The 22,119-nt window shown below is 40.4% G+C and overlaps 1 long non-coding RNA gene across 3 annotated transcripts in view; it reads right to left on the bottom strand.

Annotated features, from left to right (window-relative positions):
* Nucleotides 1-22,119, bottom strand: part of LOC135992024 (uncharacterized) — a 71,691-nt gene that overhangs the window by 25,014 nt on the left and 24,558 nt on the right. For 2 of the 3 annotated variants that reach the window (XR_010606679.1, XR_010606681.1), the window contains exons 1-2: nucleotides 4,279-4,402; nucleotides 3,000-3,106 (exon numbers count right to left, since the gene is read on the bottom strand). The exons of the other annotated variant lie outside the window; for it this stretch is intronic. This is a non-coding gene — a long non-coding RNA (uncharacterized LOC135992024). Of the gene's footprint in view, nucleotides 1-2,999; nucleotides 3,107-4,278; nucleotides 4,403-22,119 lie in introns of those variants that run through there. 3 annotated transcript variants of the gene reach the window in all.

Here is a 22,119-nt window from a genome sequence, read left to right as displayed (position 1 = left end):
GATTTTTTAAAAAAATATCTTTTTAGAAATATTGAAGAAGATAAAAGGAACAGTAGGTGGTGTCATAATATTGTGTTCAATCATATTTCTGAAAAGATTAAGACGAATTGTAAAAAGTTAGCTTAAACACCAAAGCCCTTTCAAAGCAAAAAGAATGAAAAAATAATTTTCAGAGAACTTCTAGAAGTGGGTCACTAACAGTGGACGAGTGTTAACAAGTGAAGAATTTGTTCATGGTCTGGATTCTTTCATTTTTCGTCAGAATCATTAAAGAGTCATTGAGAAAGAGGTTAACTTCTTTAGCATCATTCCCAACTCCTCTATTTCAAAACTGCCTCTGTTGCTGGAGACCGAGCAGCAAATAAATTGAATTTTCAACACTCTGCTGTACATGAGCAGGATTGGAACTCACCAGCTAGCTCTTAATAAGCAATGGCAATATCCCCAAATTACATTTGCACCCACCAGCAGTGGAGGGACAAACATATCTTGGTATCTCGGTTCTCCTTCTACACCCTCATCCCATAGTGACTTTGGCTGCAAGAAAGGTATATGCAAGTAATGCACAAAAAAGGTATGTGCGAGTAATTCAGGAGTCCTTCCCTGAACACATCCAGAAGCTGAACTTCAAACCAAACCAGGGCTTGCAAACATATGCATGGTAGTTATGGTGGGATGCAGTACCTATTCTCCATATACGCCACTTGGCAATTTTCACTTTTACCTCCCCAAAACCCCACAAATTTTGAAAAGTAAATAAAAAACGGGGGAACAGAATCATTCTCTTGATGAACTCAGCCCCACAATATCAAAGCAGAAACTGATGTAGACTCCTAGAACATTTCCCAACCCAATCCTGTAATGGCATTTCTGGTAAAAGTAACTCCACAAGTGTGGTGAAAGTCACTGTGTTTCTTTGGAAAAAGGGGGAGGGGGAGAATATTTGAAATATTTATAACTTTCACGGTGATACAAACTCCGGAATTTTTATGATAGAAAGTCTCAGGACACAGACTTGGTTCAGAAGTTACTAGTTTGAACTGTGCATACTGTGAACCACATACACACACTGTTCACTCACAAATGCACCAACAACCTGACCAATACCAGTTATAATCCAGCTGAATACACCTTTGATCCATCTGCATCTACTAAGGAATGTTTTGAAATTTTTGTGACTGCTCTGAATCATCATGATTAGAAATAAGTGGTTTGCTTCTTAGAATACTGCAACGTATTTTTTCTAGGAAGATGCTTATTTTCACCTGATCAGCTTGCATATGAAAACCAGCAGTGGAATTCTACAGAATATTACTAGACTGCATTATTTTTCATCTATTCTTATAATAATAAATGAAATCCATCTAAATGATGCACAACATTGCAGCATTATTGTCAAACTTGTAGCTAAATTATTCTCTTAACCGATGCAGTAATTTCCTAACAAATTTGCCTGTGACAGCAGTATCAGTCCAGATTTCAGCTGAAAGAAAGAACTAAGGCTTTATTTTCAAGGAACATCCGAAATACTTAGTGTAGCGCTTCTACTGCTAAATGAAAACAGTTGCCCTTCTTAAATTAAGAAAAATATATTCACTCAATTGAAACAGGCACTGAAGCAAACACTTCTGGAAAATACATGACATGAGCTTTAATGATTGTATCAATAAACCAGCTGTTCCCAACTCCCAGTCATGCAAACCTGACATTTCTCAGTTTCTTGTAGGAATGAAGGCAGCAAGGTCAGAATTGGAAAACACATGTTACTTATGGAAATAATGTTCTGCTTTAAAGGACGAGAGTGCTGTAAAATTCAGCAGTACCATCACAGAGCTCTTTTTCCTGAAGCTTTCAATGTAACAGCAGCAAAGAAATTGCATAAGGTTCCGTATCCTTCTATTGAAATGTTGGAACTCAAACATCAACTCCAGGATTATTATACAATGATCTCAACTCCAAATTTGTTTCGCTACTTGTATTCTTCCCTACACTACTCTTTATTTTTTATTTTTCTTTGCCTTCTTTGCATCTCCGGGTGTTTTTCAGCATCTCCCATTGATTCTCTTTACCCTCCACCCATTCCTCATCTCTTTGTTCCGTTCTCCTATGTCCTTCACCTCGTGTCAGTTGATCTGCCCCTTCTCCCAACACCCACTGCTCCTGGGTGGTGGCCCAGTGTGCTGCCCACAATAGTCATTATATTTTGGCCCAAACATAGAACACACACATCTCTTGTAGCAGATAAAAAAAAAAATACTTTGCACATGTCTTAATACAGGCGTTCAAAATTAAAAAAATAAAAATCTATACTATTCTTTTACAGTAGAAAAAAAGAACATTTTCTACATTCTAAGCAATATAAATTGAGGATAATTTAATCCCTTTTAGACCTTAACTCCAGTTTCTCAAAGTGCAAAGTATATTCATGCATCTTTTCAAGAGGAGGAGTTTGCTGTAAAACATTTGAGTTTGACTGTTAGACATGTTTAAAACAAGGATTCCGTGAATTAAACTTTGATCTTTACTACCTCTTGAGATTTCTCCCTTTAAAAGCTACACTCCTATTTGCCTTTATGGAATTGAAGGAAGATGGAACAGAAAAAACTGCAAATTCAGCAGCTCTTACAATAAACACTGTTTCACTTGTACATTTCTCTCATTTAATATATATTATAAACACTGGCTTTTATTAGAAACTTTGACATTTTTCTGTCCTTCACAACGGGACCAAACACGTCCTTGCCTACAGCAGGGGGCTTGGAACGAGATCATCTTTACTTTCCTTCCAACTCAAAACCATCCTATTATTCCATTCTACAGTTAAGTAAACCAAACATGAATACCCAATTTCAGTTGATGTGGCAGGTCACAGCTAACATTTTGTCGAGTGCAATACTAATATTTAGTGTGATACTAGAGAGCCTCAGTAAGATACTAAGATAAATTAGACAGTAAGAAAGATCAGTCAGACAGTAAGATACTAAGTGAAATTTTAATACCTTTTGTAGCTTTTGGAGCTGCTCTCCAGCTGGCCAGAGCGCGGCTGCGTGACCGACGAACACACAAATGCTGAGCTCTCAGGAGCTGGGATTGTCCCAAAGAGTAGCTGAGATCATATAAAAACTCTGCGTGAGCATAAACTACTTTGCAATAAAGCATCCCAGTCTGAGAGGAAACTACATTTCATAAGCAACAAAAGATGGGAAACTAGCAAATGCTTTATCAGCTACTGGCAGTATTTTTAATGGAGCCAATAATGGAATTTCTGCTACACCAGCTGCATTGGATTTTACCTTCTAGAGCAGACAATAACATCCCTCAGTTTAGATTGCAGGTAAAATCTGGGGCTAAGACTCTTCAAAATGAGTTGTTCCATTTTAACGACTGACCAGAAATAACACCTATTTGAATAAAATACTGCAATCACAGGACAATATTCTACAAGTTTTTTGGTCACTTTAATTTTAAATGTAATCAATGAGTTACCACTAAAAAAAATAAAAAACCAAACCACCGAATGCATTTGCCTCTGTTCACGCTCAGAGAATGAGCTCCATGAAAGTCAAGTCAATCTTATATGAACCAGAACAAAATTGAGAGCAAATAGGAAAATTTTATACGGTGCCTAAAAACATTTTGTCGTTGTCATAGTGAATTGCTTCAGATACGAGGCACATAAACTGGAGAAGGACACAACTCAAATGACCGTCAGTAAGTCCAACGTTTATGTGCTGAGAACAAACCTGGTAACTGTTTATAATTCACCAGAAACTCAATGAGCTGGAAGACCATTCGAACGATATTCAAGCCTCCACTACTGCGAGCAGAGCAGAGGAAGAGAACAGAACGCAGCACCAGGTGCAGCAGCAGCTGCAAGCGGTGGTTCCATTTAGCCAAGTCCTAAGCCCCAGCTCAGCAAGGCTTCCTCTAAAACTCAGGACCAGCCTAATCTTAAGCACAGCTGCATAGCTCCAGTTTGCACCTGGACAGCTTGAAGGTCAGAGCAACCAGCACCTGCTTTCAAATACCGCACACGCACACCTGGATTGACATCATGCAGCATGGTTAGGGCTGCAGTTAGACTAGAACAGGCTGATGTTCTCCAAAGTCTAGCCTTAATTCTACTCTGACCTAGGACAAAACTCCTCATGATTCTTAATGATAGGCAGACCTGTTAATATTGCACGGTTTATATTTTAGGGATTCTCTTCACTGGAAAACAGCTTTTGCAGAAGCAGACTAAATTAGATAAAAGAATTCAGTTCAAAATCAGGTTACCTGCGAAGTGTTTGCTCTTTCAATTAGCACCCCTTTCCCCGTACACTTATTTCTTAGCAGCTTGCTTCAGGCTGGAATAGGACATGCTTCACTCATTATGATGGGACTGAAAAATTAGGTTTATATTCCATAACCCTTAAAAGAGTAAGAGAGAAGGAAAGGTAGTCTAACAGATTTTACTAAATGGGAATACACATCCTTATTCTGGCATAAAAAATCACATCTACGATTTACCTGGAAAAATCCATCAGGAATACCCTGCAGCTGGGAAAAAAAAAAAACCTCAAGCTGGAGTCAGCTTTTCATTACAGAGGAGTAGAGCAGCTGTTTACAGAAGGGAAAAGAGCTACTCTCCTTTTCCATTCTTTTTCACTTTGCCAATAATATAGCTGCATTCTCAGCTTCAGACAGGTACATTTAAAAAACAACCGGCAGCTCTATAATTAACTATTGTTTTTTTAATTTAACAAAAGAGCCTACTGATATTCTGCCCAGCCATCTCAAACTCTGCTTTATCTTTGTACCAATGTACCTGATCCATTCAAATGTCACATTTTCATTTCAAAACATACACAGAACACTTCAAATTACGTCTTCAAGCAAACAAACCCGCAAAGTCTCTGTACTTGCCTCTTCTCCCCTTTCCTTCTTACAGCCACAGGAATTGTTTTAGGAGAAAAAACAAAAGCATACCTGAGCTTGCCAAACCAGCTATTTTTAATTATTTTCCTTTATTTACTTCCCACCACGGTGAAGTCTAAGTTTCCTGAATCCAAGAATTGCCAGTGGCTGGAGGTTTGGCAGGGAGGACTTGAGAGAAAAGCACTTCCAGATGTCAACAGGTAAAGGCTCCAGTTGGGCATTAGAGTCTCCACAGATGCTCTAATATTCTAAATTTCTACCTCTTGCAGGAGAGAACATCATCCAGGCTGGCTGGCTCCAAGTGTCTCTGGAGACCCTTTCCTGCACTGGGACTCAACGTGTCTCAGTTTGGAGACCCCGCAGTATTTTCTGACAGAAAAAGAGGGTCCTGTCAAGTGAACTAAAGCCTAGAAGGAATACACTTGGTTTTCGTGTTTACCAGTCACGGTCTGTTCTGAAAGAGGGCACTCCTGCTGCTTTCTTCTGCGGTCTGGGAACACAAGAGGAAAGGTACTGGGTTCGTTCCTAAACAACAGGAGGAGTAAAAGCCGTATTTCTGGCTTGGTCAGCAGCTCGCTGGGTTACTTTGTTCACCTCTTTCTTCTTTGGTTTCTCCCCTACAAAATGCAGCAATAGTACTGCACTCACAGCTCACACAGATAGAACGAAAATTAATTACAGTTTAAAATGCTCCGTGCCTCTCGGATTAAAGGTGCTAACGAGCTGAGAAGTGTGATTGTCTCAGGCCTGACCTGTTGCGTTTTCACTGCTGGTCCTGGCATCTGCTTCACACCCCATTACACAAAGCTTTATCCACGGAGCTTTCTATCTGCACCAGCAGAGAGCACTGGCATTTCTGGAGAAGCACACTGCACATCGAGTGTCTGCGGTTTAAAATGCATGTCTGATTTTCACAGGTCAGAGACTTCCCATGAACTGTTTCATACAGCTGCCTACATAATGCACACAAGCGAGGCAGACAGGAACGCCGGTCAACTGTGCAGCAATTTTTAAAATCAGGTGTTAAATGCAGAACGTACAAAAGACTGCCCACCTTGGATTGTACAGCTGTCACACCACAGCTTTCATTTCTCTCAATATAACAATATCAATTTATCCATCTGAAAATCCGAAGCTGTCTAGAAAAATTTCTCCAAACATCAAGTGATGGATGAGAACAGGCTGCTCCTGTTAATTGCCGTAAGGGATTGTTTCTGTCTCCACTTGTGACATTCTTGCCATGGCCGACTTCCAGAACACGTTCTCTGGTGTGCAGCCCTTTGTCTGCGTTCACCTTCGACCCACCCACAGCCAGATGATTTTAGATTCTTGCAAACACTTTAAACAATTTAGCCCAAAGCTCTAATGCTGGTCACTCAATAGACCTGTAACATTGAATTTCTTCATGGTGATATTAGCATCTTAATCATTCCTTGTCACAAAGTAATTTAGCCTATGCTGGCCTGCAAAACAGTTGTGATCTCTACATTTGCTTTCACATATTACTCATTCCTTCTTTTTTGTAATTCTGCAAAACTACGCTATTCTCCAAAACTGTCCTGGCAATGGGGATATGGGAGAAACACTTTTTATTCCCAGGTCTGACCTGACTTCTTGGGAGACTTGCAGTCATCTCATTCCTTTTATATATGCTTTGACTTATTCACATAAGAACTAAATGAAGTGTAAATATTTGTGCATGTGAGAATTTATTACTGCTCTTGTAATTTCCATCTGCAAAGCTCTAAAAAGGGCACCTATTAGATTTTTTAAATTAAAATTTATTTTCTTTACCGCAACATGCTTTTTTCTAATATACCAAAATTTAAAGGCAATCACTGATCCAACGTCAGGTTTGCATCTTTTTTCTCTACAGATATAAATGACCGCCAATCGAGGCAGCATCCTAAGGCAAGATGTATAACCAGCACAAATATAACCGGCACATACCTATGATGATTGCATCACCTTCCACGCGGTGCTCTGAAAACTCTCTATGATGCTCTGACAAACTGATCCCATGCACGTCAGCCAGCCCATCAGTTACAGCCCAAAGTGGTCCTGCCAGCAGACAGTGCGGTGCTGTGCCCAGGGAGAGAAATGACAGCAGACTTTTGAATAAAATAAAAAGCTTAATGAAAAAAAAATGTAAAACCAGTATAAGCAGTTGCCAAACCTGCAGAGGAAAAATGAGATTATCTCAAGCAGCCAAAACCCAGATTTCAGTATAGAAGGCAAAAATATCAGGATCATGGGACTCAGTGTTAAATTACGTAGAAGCAAGAGCTTCTCTTAATTAAATTTCATTATTCATTTAAATGGGATACCATGTCAATCAAGCAAACTAGAGTTACATAAAAAGCGATGATCTTCTAGTCTTCATACATCCCTTAATCTACTACCCACAGCACAGCCATACACTCCCATTACAGAGGTAAACCGTGACTTCCATCTACAACAAGAACTTCCATGCTTACAATTGCAGAAGTGCCCCCTGAATGTGGTCAGTGCATCGCAGTCAATACATAATTCTTCAAGATTATCAATGCCACCCATTCGAACTAAAAATCAGCAACTCAGGGTTTACTTAATTTAAATGGCGGCTGTTTATTGCGACATTCAGAACACATACTTGGTGTTTTCTGGTTCGGTTTTGTTTTGTTTAAATCTAAAACACACAAGCCTTCTCCCTAACTATTCTTCCATGCAAAGCCTGCATTTCCCACAGGCAGAGTATGCTTTAGCATTTCATTAGATGGACAACACTGAGCTTATTTAAAAATAGGCAAGCAGTGTCACAGCTCATTTGCTCTGATGCGATTATGAGAAGGTAGTTAGAGCCTGTGCGCCCAACCACAGGGAACACTTGGCATAAAGAGACACAGCAGGAACAATGTTCTTTATGTAACGAAGCGCAATGGTTTGGCAGGAGGGGGCTTTGATGCTGTAGGCAAAAGGAACCTACACCCCTTTTATTTCTTGCATGGGAATCTTCACTGAAATTCAGGACGAGATGCTGCACTTAGCCAGGTTTAGATGTTTTCATGAAATCAGCCATCCAGTGTGTGGTTTTGACTAGCAGAAACATCCTGCATGAGATGGTACTAACCCAAATGAACCCCAGCAGTGCCAAGAATTATGTGGAGTTACTTTGAGTGTATCAACCTCCCAGGCAGCAGCACCCACGGAGACCACAAAACAGTAGCTGAGTAACATGGCAAACATTTACATTTGAAAGCGTTTTGAGTCACAGCTGTAATGGCAGTGTACTGTTTTTCTACATGTGTTCATGCCATTTCTCCCCGCTTTCATGATAACAGAAGCGACACAATCATAGAACACAACCATGTACCTGAAGGGTCCTTGCACTCACGTCTACAACAGAACTCACATCTACAGCAGCAGAAGACACTCCAATGGAAATCCCCAGTGTGACATGCTTCTGCAAAGCAGCTTTGGTGAGAAACTTCGCTTCATTTGAAGTAACTCAACTTCTGTCAACTTTTAATATGAGCATGACAGACTTCTGACAGAGCTTCACAAACTTGGTCCAGGAATTGGGGCATTTGGGAAGATGCACATTCCACCTTCTGTGGGAAGCCAGACAGAAGGCTTGTCCCGAGACACACAGCCTTCTAAAATATGCTGCAATCAATTAGCAAGCATGCCCAAGATAATATGCCTATTTACATGTTATTGACATGTTCTTAATGAAACTAGGATATCACATTCACTAACCACCTCTAAGATCACTAGAGCTGCTCAGCTAGAAATAATAGTAACATTCAATAATAACAATAACAATGTAATGAATCAAACAGTGTGCTTTTCAGGTTTTCGAGTCTTCTCATCTGGGCCATGAGCAGAATCACTGCCTAAAACATCCCAGGAAACCTCTCTCTAGAGCAGTATATAGGATTCTTTGGGTAGCTGAGAAGGTAATTAAGACAAGCGCGGGGAAAGCTCTTTGTTTAAAATCATACTCTATTACACCTATGCCTTTTCTGAATATTAGACATTTTCTGTGTGTCACATGATATGAATGCTGGTCTACAACTTCTGGTGTTCTAGAAACATCAACAAACATTTTGTTACCTAGAAACACACTAATCAATCTGTAAGAAAAAAACAGCAATTCATTTTTTGCTGCATTGCTTATCTAAATGCTTGTTTGTCTCTTTTTTTTTAATGTTTCATCTCCATTGGCACAGTCACATCTCTAAATGGAATATGAAAATACACACACACATACATAATGTAAGATTATATATGTAATTATATATCTAATAAACATATCATACAATGTAATATTCAGAGAAGCCAATAATATCTATTTTCACCCTACCATTTCTGTATTTAAGACATTGATATTAATAGTATGTATAAAAGTTTCATGCACTGATTAAATTCAGAACGGAATTCAAGCTTTCGAATTCACATCAAGCTTTACTTTGTAGCAGAAACTGAAAATTACTTCCTGCGGTATAGGAGACATGGCATCCAAATGACTTCTTACTGATAAACTAAGTAAAATTAGTAACCTGACTTGAAACAGCAAACAGCAAAAAAATCAAGATCCTTAAGGGTCTATTATACAGACCAGGGCTGGTTTTATACTCATTCCGGGTACCCGTGATCCAGGCTGATGCTCCAAAGGCAAACGTTCAAATCCCTGGATGACAATTTCCCTCATTCTACCCAGAAAACCACAGAGAGCACTACAGAACAGGATTGCAAATGTCTGGTGAGAACATGGCAAGTTTTGACTGCTGCTTCTTTGATTCAGAGTTGTTCTCTGGGGGCTTTCGGAGAGCTGGGAGTCCCTACTCCCGCAGAGCTTAGGCCTTCCGAAAGGAAAAAAAACACTGAGGAGAAAGTTATACTAGTTGAATAATTCACAGAATTCACAGAAACTCTGTATCATGACAGCTGTTGCCAAAGTTGCCAGACCAGACACATCATCAACATGCAAGTCCTTTCTTTCTTATGAAATCTGTTATAAAACCACTTAGAGAGCCAGTAGCAATATCAGATGCAAAGCCAGCTCAACAGAGGGCATTCTAGAATTCATCTGCAGCAGCTGCTGGAATAACCCGGGCACCATTCGAAATCATCAGTGATATGGGGTCTGGTTAAAGGATGCCAACAACTGAGACTCAACCAGCCAACGCTTTTCTGTCTCAGCCAGTGAACTAAGTGCTCACCAACATTCACCCTTCTCTATTAAAACCACCCAGGTTTAATTCTGCTGTAGAAACTTCCTTGTTCTCTATATTTTTAGAAGCACTCATCGGGATTCTGGCAGCAAAAGCAAAGAAAAGGGAAGTTTTGGCAAAATAATCAGGAGAAGTAGAGGCATGTATGGCACGGATCTCGGTGCTTTTCTTTGCTCTTCCAACCATTCCGCTGTCTCTGGGCATCCATGGGCAAGTGCCTCAGACAGCACGACAGCAAAACAGAAAAAAATACAAGCCTTGGGCAAAGCTGCAAATACCCTGAAGATGAGACTCGCCAGAGAGCAAGGAGATACATATTCAGGTACACACAATGCATAAATAGATATTCACACGTATCACCTCAGTGCTCTGCTATAAACGGCAACACTGCAAGAGCTTAGTGAATATTCCCTATCCTCGGCAGCTTCACAGATAATTACTTTAAAATCACCCTTGCAATACAATGAACTTCCAGTAATTTCATGAGTTTTCCACACAACAGTAATAAAAGAGTCAACATTTATGCGGCTGACAAGACGAATGTAAAACATAAACTGATCGTTTAATTTTTTTTTTAAAAAAGCTATGGGTATTTTTCTCTGCTCCAAAATGCATACACATAACAGAATTTCCTCCATTTCCTAATCTGATTTGAAATATATTGCAGATTCATTTAGAATATTTATCTTTTGTCCTTTATGGCTTTTGCACTGTGTCACGGCGCAGAGATATTACACAGTAAACTGTAACAGCAAACTCCTTTGCGTAGCTGGCATTCAACCTCATGAAATATTTTCTGCACTGCCTCAGGCATTTCTTTTTCAAATTAATCAATGTATAGGTTAGTTCCTTGGTTCTGCGATGAGCATAAAGTGTTTGTTCCAAGGGGAAGAATATGAAGTATTACAAGAGCTTAGTAAACAGATATAAAAACACAGCTTCGGGTAAGATTTTAGACAGCAACACCAATAATAACCCTCTGGAAGGAAGAAAATAAGATTTCAAGATACTGCGAATATAGTTTTAGAGCAAGGAAAATGCACAGACAAATGGAATGAAACCTTATGAAACGCAGAAAGGTAGGGAAGGCCGGCGGTCACCCATGGTAAGAGCCACGGGAACGGTGCACGGCAGGAGGAGAGGAGCAGCGGGGACAGCAGGGTCTGCAATGCGCTCACCCCCAGGGCCACGCAGGCAAAGGAAGGGAAGGTATTTTTAATCAATAGTTTGGAGATCTCAGAAGTAGCTTTTCAATCCAAGGCTAGTGAAAGGGAAACATTAACAAGGTTCTCAAAATTAACGGTCAGAGCCAGTCGGGACCCTAAATTTCATACTTTCTGACACACAGGTTCTCTTTACTCCCCTCGGCCCCTAAGGCTTTGCCCTCCTTCCAATAACTCACAGATGAAATCTTGATAGCTCACACACCGCACTGGGTGCATTTCTATTGATTCTCAGTCAGCAAGAACTGTAGAGTGTATGCATTTATTCCACTCTTCACACACATATGGTAGGAAACTCTTATATCCCTAGATAGTGTCTGGCTTCTGCAACTCAACATATCTTTATTTTTTTGTTCTGAAAGTCAGCAAGTATGGCAGTGTGTCTTACAGCACGGTGTAACATCAAAAACTTCCAGACTGCAGTCTTCATAATTCTCTTAACAGAAGATTGCTGATGGATTCTCTCTTAGCCCTGTCTTGTAGAAAGGAGAGTGCTTTATCGAATTGAGAGTTATGTATTCATTCTCTTCTCGTGTTCTTTCAAAGCTTGTTTTGTACCTAATCTGCATTTAGATATCCCTGTATACATATGGCTTTTATAAATCATAGAAATCTGAGACAGCACCAAGAACTGCCTTTGCCTCTATGAACCAGTAAGTGGGGGAGAAAAACAAAACAAACCAATCAAACAAAAAACCACCCCCCGCCAACCAAACCAAACCAAAACACAAAACCAAACAAACCAAACAACCACACACACAAAACCAAAAACCTGACACCCAAAGGACAAATAGATAAACCAAAAATTTGAGGCAATAACATGTTACAATAATTCTGCAAGTGTTTTGCTTCAAGTTTTTCATTATTGGCAGAGAGAAGTAACAAAATAAAACACAATTACCTCAGGAGTGAGGAAAAAAAATCCAACATCTTCCCAAAGACATTTCAAATTTGTACAAATCTGCTCTCAGAATCTTTCGGGTAGGAGGGGACCTTAGTATGGGATCCAAGTCCAACATCCTCCTTGAAACAGGATAAGCGTTCAGTTCTGACCGAGTTGCTTAGGTCGGTGTATAGCTGGGTCAGAAAGATCCCCAGGCCAGAGATTCCAACCTCTCTGGGTGATGTGTCCCCCCTTCCCCACTCTGCAGCCTCCCCAGTACCCACCGCTTGGCCAAGCTCACAGAGAACGGCCCCGCAACGGCATCTGCTGGGTCTCGCAGCATCGTCTGACACATCCCATCCCGTTACATAGACACATAGGGGTCAAGATTGCTCAAGAAATCCCTGCTGAGTTCCTCAAATACACCTTTTCATTTATCTGGAAAAAAGAGTCCTGGGTGACACAGTGACCCCATAGAGCAAAGAATCAGATTAAAAACTAATATTCTCTCACTAAAATATAAAAACCCTATTGGACAGAGAGAGACAAGATTCTCTTTGTTGCTGATGCTAAGGGAAACAAGGCAGCATCCCATCAACATGTACCAAAAATAAGGAGATCAGCTATTTTAGCAAGGCAGAAATTTATGTGTTACATCTGTAAATTCAATTTGTAAAGCATTTTTAAGTTCATATTTCTAACAAAGTTTTGATTTTTAAGAGGAAGTTTGTTCTTAATAAACACTATTATTTGGAGATAGTGCTTAAAGTCTGCAATTGTAGAAACATCTATTATAACTGTAGCAGAAACAACGGTACAGAAAGGAGAGCCCTAAGGATTGTTCTATGTTCAGTCCAAAATAAAATGGGAAATAGCAGAGAATAGATACTGAGAAGCACTGATGATGATCAACATAACAAGCTATGGCAAGAGCACGTCAACTATCCCATTCAGTCAAGCGCAACTATCAAATGACAGTCAAGTGATTTCAAAAGTTATCAGTTTAAAGCTGGATCCGTTCTCAGTATCCTAAGGGTGTTTAAAATATCCCATATATTCTGACATTCCTTTTGTGCAGTAAGATCTTCTGTTTAGTCTACCCAAAGAATAAAACCAGTATCCATACCCACTTACTTGGACACATTCCTGAAAAGTTTAGTTTCTCACTTTCACCAAAACAAAGACAGGATTGAAGAGAGAAAGTTCAGGTTTTATGTCTTTGGCTTAAGCATTATAAAATATTCTTATCTATGTAAAAAAATAATTTTTGTACAAATTCTGTAAGTGACCTTATTGTTCTGTCTGTCCTATCATCTCACCGTCTGCTATGTCTTGTTATTCCAACCCCTCCAAAACACAGCAAGTTACTACAAAATAAAAGTTTTCACAGAAGTCATGCTGAAGGTCCAGATGATACCAGACTCCAGTATGGTGGGGTAAAGAAACCACCACCAGAGTACATCATGGTTTCATCTGAATCACCTTACTTTTCATATATGCAATCACTCAGAAAGGAAACTCGTCTAAGTGATACAAGCAGTAGATGTGATGCATCGGCCTCAGTTTTCATGACAAGGTGTGATATTCCTCATCCTCTTCTAGGACAAAGGTCCGGCTCAGGAAGAACCCAAGACAGATTTTATTGATTGTACCATTAGCAAGTATCAAGTAAGGCCACTAAACGGACTCAGGTGCCTCCATGTGTCAAATCTAGAATACCTGTAGTTTTACCGGCTATCAACAATAGCGGTAGTTTTATGTAATTTTGGCAGTAGGAAAGTAGCCTCTCCTTGTGGCAATCATGGACTATTTTGCTTTGCTGATTTACAAATCATAAAAACTCTTGATTATCTATTTCAGAACCTAAAATCGCATCCATGGATTACCTCTACAAATCCACTTTTCTGAAGGTAGCGTGAAGTAGGTGTCAAACAGCAAGAGATGCTGTCTGAATCCCTACAGCAGCCAGCGCTTTGTATACATGCAAGAGAAAAATATGTCATCCAGATCCACAAGTTGCTATTTGTCTTTTCCAACTATAACATAAAAATTGCCTTTAAATTACAGCTGCCCTTGAGGTGCTGGAGCGAGTTGAGAGAAGGGAACGGAGCTGGGGAAGGGGCTGGAGCACAAGTGTGATGGGAGTGGCTGAGGGAGCTGGGGGTTCAGCTGGAGAACAGAAGCTGAGGGGAGACCTTCTGATCTCTGACCTGCCTGAAAGGAGCTTGGAGCCAGGGGGGGTCGGGCTCTGCTCCCCAGGAACAAGCGCCAGGACCAGAGGAAACGGCCTCAAGTTGTGCCAGGGGAGGTTGAGGTTGGATCTGGGGAACAATTTCTTCCCCAAAGGGCTGTGGGGCATTGGAACAGGCTGCCCACGGCAGTGGTGGAGTCACCATCCCTGGAGGGGTTGGACAGACGGACATGAGGTTCTCAGGGACAGGGGGTAAGTGCCAGGGGTGGGGGAAGGGTTGGACTCCATGATCTCTTCCAACTAAAATGATTCTCTGGTTCTAATTATAGCTGCATCTTAGAGCAGTAGCTGATATGAGACCCACAGTATCAAATGCTGTAAAAGCATGGAGTAAAATGTAGCCCCTTTATGAATTTGCTTAATAGTCCAAATGGAAGAAAACAGACATAAGGAAAAAAAAAAAAAAAGGAGCATAACAGAAGCTAAAGGACTAGGAAGGTCTCCAGTCATCATGTTAGTGCTGCAACTGACTGCTTACTTACTATGCTGATGTGATTCTTTTTTTTCAATGGATCTTTGATGAGAAGACAGTGAAATGCAAAGAAATCAGATGACATTCATTTGCAGGATGAAAAAGCTTGACCATGAATCAAGAATTAAAACATCTGCTAAACAGCCACTTGAGATTTTGTTTTGATTTTCCCACTTCTCTCCTTCCAAACTATTCTAAAATGATTGCAGAGCCTGCAGCAGTTCCACAGGGAAGACTCAGTCTGAAAACTCTTACCCAATCTCTGACCACAGTAATAAGTTTCCAGTCACAACCAGGGACAGGTTGCAGAGTCAGCAGAGCACTCGGGTGACCAGGGCCTTTGCGCAAAAAGAAAAAAAGGACTGTTCTAATAAGGCAAAACTGAGGGCTACGAAAATGATAGCTGCCACTTATTTGGCTCTGAAGATCCTTCTCTTTTAGTACTCAAAAATAAGATTTGAGGCACTTAAGTTTTTATTTCTTTTAAGGACTACTCATCTTTTTTATTTCTCCTCACATTTCTTCCCGTTCAATGTGGCCATCGTGACAGTGTGAGTGTCCTCAAGAGGCATTTTCAGTGGGAAAGGCCAAGCAATTCCACGTGAAAGGGAAGGGATCTTGGTGTGTGACAGCCAGACAGAATGGTGGGCAAGCAGAACAGCACTCCCAAGTACTGAAGCTAAATCAAATAAACCCCTGCTTTTTACTACATTCACTTATATGTGTGTTACCTCAATAGAGTCGCTTTGATATTTTCAGGGAAGTCCTGGAGCCTGACCTACAAGACACAACGTGGGAAAAATTAAGCTGCATAGAAATCAAACATTGGTACCTGATATAAAGAATGAATCTCTAGATTGCAAGCACTACAGTAAAACTACAATAAAAAAAAAATCAGAATGTAAGAACTCTCACAGATGGCACAAAGACAATTTTGACATGTAATCCAACATAGCATAAAAATAAATGAGATCTGTGGGACTTTGAAATTACGGTTCCATATGGCTGCTGCTACACTGAACCACCAGAGATTACTACCAAGTTTGTCAAGCTACTTAAACTAAAAATTTATTTTCTAAACAAGCAGGTTATAATAATTTTTCCGAAAGGTGAAGAGCCTAGCGAAGAAGTCGGAATTGAATCAGTTTAATATTTGTTGTGCTAAAAGAGTACATGATTGACGTTTTTATAAATAAATGTCATTAAAAGATTATATCGAAACTGAAAAAAATATTGGAATAATACAAAATGGGTGTTGTGTGTCAACATTACATACTCAAAGGAGCAAAAGATACTAAAGTTTGCATGCTAAGACATTCATGTGCTTTGTACACTGAGAAACTGGGGTCACCTGGTTCCTTATTAAAGCATTCTAAACTTAAACATGTAGATTATTTTTCCACAACAGGGACTACCCTCAGGATCTATTTGGTAACAAAGAGCACTTAATATTACACTTCCTTGATAGTTAGCTAGGCTTTAAAATAGCAAATGCAGAAAAGGGGAGATAGTTTCACAAAGCCTGCACTACCCATTTCTTACAGCAGAATAAACACAAGCAGATAATTCTGGTGGCACTGGAAGAGATTGCAGGCGACTCTTTTCTCTAGAAGTTGAAGTAGATGACAGGGCTATAAAGTCTGTTGTGAGAACAGCAGATGGAAAGCTGCTATATTTTTTTAAGTGCCTGTGCTAAATGGAAGCAGCAGGTCACCAACAAGATGTGCAAACAAGACCCAGCCAAGTGATTCAGTCTGACCCAGAAAGCGAAAAATTCACAGGGAATTTGTCACATCTGGGTGCCACGCGCTGAATCAGCAGCAGGATTTCCTACCTCCTCTCCTTCCTTTCTTCCCTCTGAATATAACACTCCACAGTATTTGTATTCATTCTAATTGAATAGTGAAGTGTAATGTAAATAAGAATCAAGATCAAGTAAGGTCTCATATTGATAAGAAGTATTTTTTTTAGAATATCATCTCGATGAAAAAAATACATGCTTATGCTTACAAACTTTAACCAGTATCTTCTAGCCACTTCAAACTATTAATCATCTAGTCCTGTTACTTTTGAATCTATTAACAACTTGCTTTACATTACTATCTAAATAAACACATATTTACACCAATAAATCTTATTTATTTGATAATTTCTTGGCCATCTCTAGCAACTTATCAATGGTAACTTTCCATTTTCTGCTTTTTAAATGTTCTCTTTTACTATATTTGAAGCATATAAAGATTTCTTTCTATACCCAGTCTCACCCCAAGCATTTTAAAAGGCAGACACACAAATTCTATCAAGGCGATGCCAGAATTAACTGCCTTGACTTCTAGTGTTGCAAAACAAAAATGGCATTACACAACATTTTGTCTCAACAGTTATGTTGTCATTTTGCTTTTTTAACTACAGGCTGAAGTAACAGGAATAGCATGATGTGGTCTACAATACACGGTAGCTATGAAGTGCCATCTTGATGACTTACTAGGGCATTTTCAGATGTTGTCATCGGGGTGTATTTGTACAAAGGGCCACTAAGAATTCATCCGTCTCAAGCCAACGGCTGGAAAAAAGACATGCAAGATATGAGTAAGAAATTGTGGAACGCAACCCCTCAGCACTGAGGAACACAGTCCTCAAGTCCAGACAACCAGAATATGCAGTCAGAAGAACAGGCATAACTGTGTCATGAAAAATAAGAGAGTCACAAATCATTCACCATCAGCTATAACCCCAGACAACCACCATATTTCACACCTGCTTCCTTTCACCAGCTGATCTGCAGCTCCGAGCCCATCTGTCCAGCCCAAGCGAGGTTTTAAGATGCTTTCAGGCCTTATATGCAGTATAAGAGGAAAGAACAAGTCTGTGAAAACTGCTTGACTAACTTAAAATCGAAGAGCTAGAGAGAAGTACTTTCCAAAATGTCCAACCCAGATTTTCTACATAAAGAACAACCACCACTTACTAGTATTTGAGTGCAGACAGAGAAAGGTGGTGCGGGAAGATCCACCCAGATGCTGTGTGAAACACAGCAGGAGTACTGAAGAACAAAAGAACTCATCAGATACATGCGTTTGCTGAGAAATTCGCTTTAGTATTACAAATCCAGACACATCTTGAACACCTTGTATTTGATGTCCTGATAAACCGGGACACAGAAAATTGAAAGCAGCACAACACTGCAACAATTAGGTAATGCTTTATTATTTACTTAGAGCTACAGAAATGTAACCCCAGCTGCACTAACTGAAAGAACATGATTTCTGTTGTTACAATTAACCTACCAAAATCAGCAGATTCAGTCCCAATTCCATGGCCTCTGTTAAATGCTCCTCCAGCAAGAAAAGATCACATTGCCGTTTTAATTGACCTCAAAAAAGAACAACCCAAAGCATACCACACAATGAAATCTTGCTAAAACAGTGCTAAATTGCTAGGAAATCTTTTACCATATATGAGAAAATGAGTGGAGAACACCAAGTGAGGCAGTTCAAGTAGGCAGAACATACTCTCCTTTGACTACTCAGAGCAGGAAACCACAAAATTCAAAGCCTGAGCAATTCAGAAGTTTCTGATAACAAATATAACTAATTAAAACACACAATTATAAATGCAAGTTTTAAGCTATAATTTAATTTCCAACTGCAACTTCTAAGCCCACATGGCAAGAATGGAGGTGGTAGCGCGACTGGTTTCTGAGTTTTCCTTACGTTCCCAACTCTTGCTGCAGTGCAAAAACCAAGGGGCTGTCTGCTGATCGCCAGTGTGACAGAGAGGAAATAGAACAGTTCCAAAGACCGTTATCTGTTGGGTGCTGATTACCAGCCTGCCAAGCCTCATGTCACTTATCTGTCGCATTATGAATAGCACTCATGATCAGGAAAAGTGTGCGCAATTTGTGGAATTACTTTTTATTGAGAAACTGTCAAGGCTGTTATTTAGAGCTATAAATTCTGATTGCTTCTCAACTGTTATTTCTGTTCTCATCTCAAGAACAATGACGAACTCGCAAGGGTCATAAAATGCAATAAGTAAGAGTCAGATTTATTTCTTTTTTTAAATAATGTTTTTAAAAGACGAACCATGGATGCCAAAGACCATTCTCCCTGGCCAAATCTTAGGTTTTGTTTTGGTGTTTGTTTTGTGTGTGTGTGTGGTTTTTGTTGCTGTCGTACGTGTTCTTTTGGTTTTGGTTTTTTAATCAAATCTTCAATTAATGTTTCAGATGAGGTAATAGCTCCCCTGTTCCCCTCCAGGCTCCTTGTCACATAGGTGGCAGCCTACTTTCTTTGGTACCGCTCAGCTTAGAATGCTCAACTTGACCGGCATCAGCCATCCTGCCTCCTCTGTTAAACCCTCAGGGTGAGGGGTGGTGCTGTAGTGGGGGAAGATCACTGGGAAAAAGGGTGTAGAAAAATATCAGGATGATAGCTCTCATATTTTTTCACCAAAATCCTTTAGCATACTGCTAAGTGCCTTTCCTGAACAGAAGGACATTTAAAGCACAATACAAGAAGTTGCCCTGAGACAGGCTCTAGACTACTGGTCGAAATATTACATGAAATAGCTCTTGCTATTGGATCCGAACATGCTCTTGACATCTGTATAAGTGATGACAAACCAGGAAGAGAGAAATAGCCATGAACACGGGAATATTTTAAAAAAAAAAAAAAGAAACAACAAACTAGCTCATCAGCAAGAAATACCCAACCTACACTTAACTAGTTTCTTGGAAATCTCTAATTCTAAGATGAAAGTTGGAAAAAAACAGTCCATTTCTTCTTCGCATGACACGAAGAGGAACGTAAAAAGAAAGATGATATTGTTCTCTCCAATTAGTAGCTGAATGAGCTCGGATGCTCTTTACGACTTTATAGATAGAGTGTCAAGAATATCATGTAAAGATACTGTTTGTTTCCTGTATTTATGTGGAACATTAACTGCTACTTAGCTATTTAAAGAGGCATTAGGTATTTAAAGAGGCATTCTAGTGTAGTTACATTCCCTGATACACTTAACTTGGAAATATACTGACAGCAAGCAGCTGTTCTGTCAAAAAAACTAAACTGCCCTTTGTAGATTCTTGTACCAGCACTGGTGTGGCCAGGAGGCCCAGGACAGTGACCGTCCCTGTGCTGGGCTCTGGGGAGGCCAAACCTCGAATCCTGGGGGCAGTTTGGGGCCCCTCATGCCAAGAAAGGCCTTGAGGTGCTGGAGCGAGTTGAGAGAAGGGAACGGAGCTGGGGAAGGGGCTGGAGCACAAGTGTGATGGGAGCGGCTGAGGGAGCTGGGGGTTCAGCTGGAGAACGGGAGCTGAGGGGAGACCTTCTGATCTCTGACCTGCCTGAAAGGAGCTTGGAGCCAGGGGGGGTCGGGCTCTGCTCCCCAGGAACAAGCGCCAGGACCAGAGGAAACAGCCTCAAGTTGCGCCAGGGGAGGTTGAGGTTGGATCTTGGGAACAATTTCTTCCCCAAAGGGCTGTGGGGCATTGGAACAGGCTGCCCAGAGCAGTGCTGGAGCCCCCATCCCTGGAAGGGTTAGACAGACCAGAGATGTGGTATTGAGGTACATGATTTACTGGTGGACTTCGAAGTCCTGGGTTAATGGTTGGGCTCGATCTTATAGGTCTTTTCCAACCTAAATGATTCTATGATTCTGCATCCCCTTCTTTACACCATCATGCAGGCCACAACGATCATACAATGACAGAATAGTGAAGCATCAGACAGCAATAATAATAGAAAAGACAAAGTAGCTACTTTGCCTAAAAGGAAGTAATCAATTTTGAAGCTCATTCAAATCTGTCTTTATAAATTTATAGTGTATGCATTTTATTATATACAAGGGTTTCAAAAATTACCTAATATGGAGAGAGCATATCACTCTTCAGTGAAATAAGTGTTAAATGATACACTGCTCCAGTGCTGACACAATACATAAATATGCAGTATCCATCAATCCATAAATCTGAAAAGAGCTAATGCAAAAGCTGTGAATAAGAGCTTTAGGAATAGTCCTCTTCTCCAATGATTAATATTGTGCTATATTACACGAACATAAACATGTCTGTCTCCGCAGATGCACAACGCAATGCGGATTGTAATTCTACTTGCAGAATACAGAGTGATAAATTTTCACTGAAATGAACAGAATACTTACACAAAAGACTCACATGAATGTTAGCAAAGGTCATTTTTCTATAGGTCTGTGATCAAACGGATCTTTGGGAAGGGGTGATCAAAGTAGCTGCTTCCAACAATAGCAGGGTGCTTTACCTTCTCTTCAGCTACCAAATAATTAATAATGATAGTTCATAATGAATATGAATATTCAGTTATAGAATACTGTTATCAACCTATTAGCCACAGAAAGAAAAATCTTTAATTTGTTCTGAAAATTCCAGGTTGGTATTAACTCTAGTCGTGCTCAAAACAATGACTCATTTTCTTTTTTATTTTTTTCTTTCCCTTCTCTCTCCCCATCTCTGGTTCCCCTAAGTGCTTGAACCAGATCCTCCACTTTAACCAAAAAGTAAATAGAGAAGGGGAGAGAAATAAATAAAGTGATCCTAGTTTTGCCTTGTTCCGGTTCGGGGTTATGCCATTTGTCCCTAGAGCTCAGGCCTTTAGGCATGTTAATTGTGACTGTCTGAATTCATTGCTTAGTATGAGGAGGTGACAGGTCCTATGACCAAGGCAAGGGCAGGGATAGTGTCTGTCTGAACTTCCTTGTGATTCTTTGACGCAGCCTCCTGATCACCAAATCAGTGACATACCAGCCACGTACCCCAGGTTCTAGTATAGGTTGGGGAACAACCTGTTGGAGACCAGTGTAGGGGAAAGGGACCTGGGGGTCCTGGGGACAGCAGGGTGACCATGAGCCAGCACTGGGCCTTTCTGGCCAGGAAGGCCAATGGGACCTGGGGGGGGATTAGAATGGGGGCAGTCAGTAGGTCAGAGAGGTTCTCCTGCCCATCTACTCTGCCCTGGTGAGGCCGCATCTGGAATAGTGTGTCCAGTTCAGGGCCCCTCAGTCCCAGAAGGACAGGGAACTGCTGGAGAGAGTCCAGCACAGCCACGAAGATGCTGAAGGGAGTGGAGCATCTCCCGTGTGAGGAAAGGCTGAGGAGCTGGGGCTCTGGAGCTGGAGAA

The sequence above is a fragment of the Caloenas nicobarica genome, chromosome 9 (assembly GCF_036013445.1).
Source record: "Caloenas nicobarica isolate bCalNic1 chromosome 9, bCalNic1.hap1, whole genome shotgun sequence".
Taxonomy (NCBI): domain Eukaryota; kingdom Metazoa; phylum Chordata; class Aves; order Columbiformes; family Columbidae; genus Caloenas; species Caloenas nicobarica.
The sequence above is the reverse complement of the archived record's forward strand: the minus strand, read 5'-3'. Positions and strand labels throughout refer to the sequence as shown.